The 4,087-nt window shown below is 47.0% G+C and overlaps 1 long non-coding RNA gene across 1 annotated transcript; it reads left to right on the forward strand.

The window, feature by feature from the left end:
* The first annotated feature begins 312 nt into the window (after positions 1–312).
* On the forward strand, positions 313–4,081 carry LOC104911685. Its single transcript, XR_794119.3, has 3 exons — positions 313–1,068; positions 2,422–2,552; positions 3,167–4,081. It is a non-coding gene; the product is annotated as an uncharacterized LOC104911685 (long non-coding RNA).
* Positions 4,082–4,087: the final 6 nt, after the last annotated feature.

Here is a 4,087-nt window from a genome sequence, read left to right on the forward strand (position 1 = left end):
TCTTCAGCTGCTGGCTCAGAATGCAAAGCCCTTCTCAGCCTACACAGCCCCAGTACCAGGGATCTCATCTTCCCATCTCCCGGACAGAATCATTGAATGGCCTAGGTTGAAAAGGACCATAAAGATCATCTAGTTTCCATTTCCACCCCCCCTGCTGTGTGCAGGTCGCCAACCACCAGACCAGGCTGCCCAGAGCCGTGTCCAGCCTGGCCTTGAATGCATCCAGGGATGGGGCATCCACAGCCTCCTTGGGCAACCTGTTTCAGTGCTTCACCACCCTCTGAGTGAAAAACTTCCTTGTAATATCTAACCTAGACCTCCCCTGTCTTAGTTTTAAACCGTTTCCCTTTGTCCTATCACTATCCACCCTTACAAAAGATAGGATCTGATAGATCTGCTTTCCCTGCAGTGGTTGTGGGTAGGTTTGTCTTCTCTGAGCTGAGAGGAAAGCCATATAGGCAGCGATTTGCCTTTTAAAGTTTTGCTTCACTGCACACCATGCCTCACTGACTTGTACAGCTCCTTTCAGGCACTTCCTCGAGTTTTAATGTGACACCATTTCCATAATATGTAATAAACACCACTGAGACTGATAGTTCAGTTTTGAACAGAGTAGATGTAGTGAGATCCCTGTTGCTGAAAGAATAACAAGGCTGAAAAATCCTCTGCGCTTCAATATGCAGTATTGCCTGCTGCACTGTGCCATAATGTCTGCTGAATGCCTGCCTTCCTCCTCACTTCCCACACAGTAACACTTTATCTGAGGGGAAAACAGAGTGTAGTTACTGCAGAAACCACTCCCAGCTGAGACAGGTGCCTCAGGGGAAGTGAAGGGAATAGAAATGAGAGAGAGAGAGCCATATGCTTCTGGGTTTATGTTAAGTTTGTAGATTTGGACTTTATGACTGGCACCTTCTCTTGGCATGTTAGTTCTGTCTGCCCCTCCCTTCTACAGAGCTGGTTGTGCAGATGGAGGTATGGAAATGCTCTGCGTTGGCAGTGAAGTGACCACATCTGATAAGGAAGTCCTGAGCTATAAGAACTGCTGTACATAGGAGGATTTAAATGGTAAGTGAGATTTTCCCCCTTTTATTAACTCTGCTTTTCTGAAAGAGGTATGGAAATAATTCCTTCTGGAGAGGAGTGTTCTGGACTGATTTGTCAGCTAATGTTCTGTTCTTTTGGGGTACAAGCACATGTTGCTTGGCAAAATATGTAATTAAAGGTCAGGATGTTTTAAGAAGGAATTAACTCGAGCCCTAGGATTTGTTAGCTGACGATAAAAAAAAAAAGCCATTTCTATAATGTACTCTAATGTCACTGAAGGCAATTATGGATTCACATTTCTGAAATCCTTCTGCACATTTTTTTGCAAATGGTGTTGACTTAATTTATTTTTTTTTTCTTCAAGAGCTGTAAAATGACGTTCATCTGGGGCTTCATGTGGCCATAGCTACAGATTAACACATGGGGAACATCTCCATCCTGCCATCTCTCTGCTGCTCTATGGAGAAAGCAGGCTGACGTGGTTATTAAATCTGGCAGCTGTGTTGTGTGCACACGGGAAGCAAACAGAGTGCAGCATATATAAAATCAGTAGCTTTCAGAAAGAAGCCTTCCATTTGCTGCTACAAGGCTTGAAAGGCAGACTAAAAAGCTTTCTCCTTTTGTAATCACTAGCTGCTGGGACAGTGTGCAAATACTACAAATGCAGTGGCAAACGTAGGTATTCTTTGCCTGTGCAGTGCTTTCAGATTGCTAATGGGGGATTTCTACCTTGCTGTGCTGCTTGAAAAAGCAGAGGGTTGAAAGCTGAAGTCATCCTGAGAATGAGTGGTTCTCTGCAGTTTTGTTTTGGCTTTCAGTGGAGGAGCTGCTGAGGGAGAGGAATGTGTGTAGGTTGTCCAAAACAAATAGTTTGCAGTTGTGTTTGTTGATTTTTGGGGACATCTGATCGCTGCTTTGTGAAGGGAGAAGCCAAGCAAATGCAGGAGGTGCTTCTAGATGGTTTTCTGCTGATGTTAGATAATACCAAATATGCAGTGAGTAAGGTGTTGTACATTACTATAGAAAAGCTAGAATTGGATTGTCTGCATAAAATATTGATTATGCAGTTTTAGAGGAATGTAATACTGTGTCTAGACGCATCGATTTATACAAAAACAAAGGCACAGTGTATGGTGTACTGGGAGAGATCCTTGAGCCATATGTGAAATTGACAACTGTCTGTATGAAGTTCCAAAGTTCAGCTAGCCCAGTATCCTGTGTCTAACAGCAGCCTATGGCAAATGCTTGTCAAACAGGACAAACTTCCTATGACATTACTGGAAATACAGTAAATGGATTGATGACTTGTTCTTAAATCTTATGCATAGAGACTTAAATCTGCAAATTGAAGATGTCTGTTTCAATTTTTTTCAGTTGTAAAACTACATTCCTGCTAATCTATACATGAACTGTGAAAACACGAGGGCTTACCCCAATGGTAAGGTAACGGCTGTTTTAGTGAGGACCTCACATGGATCAACTGCAACAAGGGATCCTGGAGAGAGGTAAACAGAACCAACCTCCAAAACTGCGGTGCTTGGTCAGCATGGCAGCCCCCAGATCCCCTCCCACCCCGTCTCGGTTATTCAGGAGTTATGCAGGAGCCGTGCTTGTGCTGCTGTGGTGTGAGTGGAGCTGGGAGTGATGGCAGCCAATGCCCTGCCTGTATAAAAGCAGCTCCCCTTATGGAGCACAGCAACACAGGAGCATTATGAGCAGGCTGTGCAAACAGGGCGTGCTTGGCAGTTAGCACAGGCAGTTCTCATGGGGCAGGGAGGGTGAGCAGGGAGAGTCCTCTCCTCCCCTCCTCTCTACTTCTTTGACAACTCTAGGGTGCTGCTGCCTTTTACAATTACCATGGTGGGCACCTGTCACAGCAGCCGGGCTGAGGCAGCAACCCAGACCAAAGGGACACAGACTCTCTGGTCTCATGTGGGCACCTGGGTGGACATCCTGAGGGGGGAAGAGCAGTCCAGACTGTTGACTGTGGGGAGCTCTGGTATCTGGAGTTCCCCCTGAGTCCTGAGAGAGGAGAGGACTGTCATGGATGCAGATATGTGCATGTACGCTGGGGGAGCTGGCAGGTGATTGCTGAACTGCTCTCTGTCATCTTTGACAGGTCTTGGAGAACAGAAGAGGTGCCTGAAGACTGGTGGATAGCCAGTGTCACTACGGAAAGGGCAAGAAGGAGGATCCAGGAAACTACAAGCTAGTCAGTCTCACCTCTGTCACTGGGAAAGCGACAGGACAGCTTGTTCTGGATGCACCTCTAAGCAATTGAAAGAAAAGATTATCAAGTGTAGTCAGCATGGATTCACCAAGGGGAAATCATGCTCAACCAACCTCGTAGCCTTCTATGATGGGGTCTCTGGCTGGGTAGATGAGGGGAGAGCTGTGGATGTTGTCTACGTTGACTTCAGCAAGCCTTCTGATGCTGTCTCCTGTGTCATCCTGATAACAAAGCTGAGGAAGTGTGGGATAGCTGAGTGGACATTGAGGTGGCTTGAGAACTCGCTGACTAGCTGAGCTGAAGGGGTGGTGATCAGTGATGCAGAGTCTGGTTGCAGACCTATGACTAGCAGTCCCCCAGGGGTTGGTGATGGATCTGGTCTTGTTCAATGTCTTCATGGATGACCTTGATGAGGAGATAGTGTCCACTCTCAGCAAGTATGCCGATGCTACAAAGCTGAGTGGCTGACACCTGATGGCTGTGCTGCCATTCAGCAAGACCTGGACAGGCTGGAAAGCTGGGCAGTAAGAAACCAGGTGAGGTTTAACAAAAGCAGGTGTAGAGTCCTGCACCTGGGTAGAAATAACTGCAAGTATCAGTACAGGTTGTCTCATAACCTGCTGGAGAGGAGCTCTGTGGAGAAGGATCTGGGGGGCCTGGTGGACAAAAGTTTGGCCATGAGCCCTTGTGTATGCTCTTGTGGCCAAGAATGCCAATGGAATCCTGGGGTGTGTTAAAAGGAGCATGGCCAGCAGGTCAAGAGAGGTGATCCTCCCCCTCTACTCTGCCCTGGTGAGGCCTCACCTGGAG

This window comes from Meleagris gallopavo, chromosome 7 (assembly GCF_000146605.3).
Source record: "Meleagris gallopavo isolate NT-WF06-2002-E0010 breed Aviagen turkey brand Nicholas breeding stock chromosome 7, Turkey_5.1, whole genome shotgun sequence".
In the NCBI taxonomy this organism is placed as follows: Eukaryota; Metazoa; Chordata; class Aves; order Galliformes; family Phasianidae; genus Meleagris; species Meleagris gallopavo.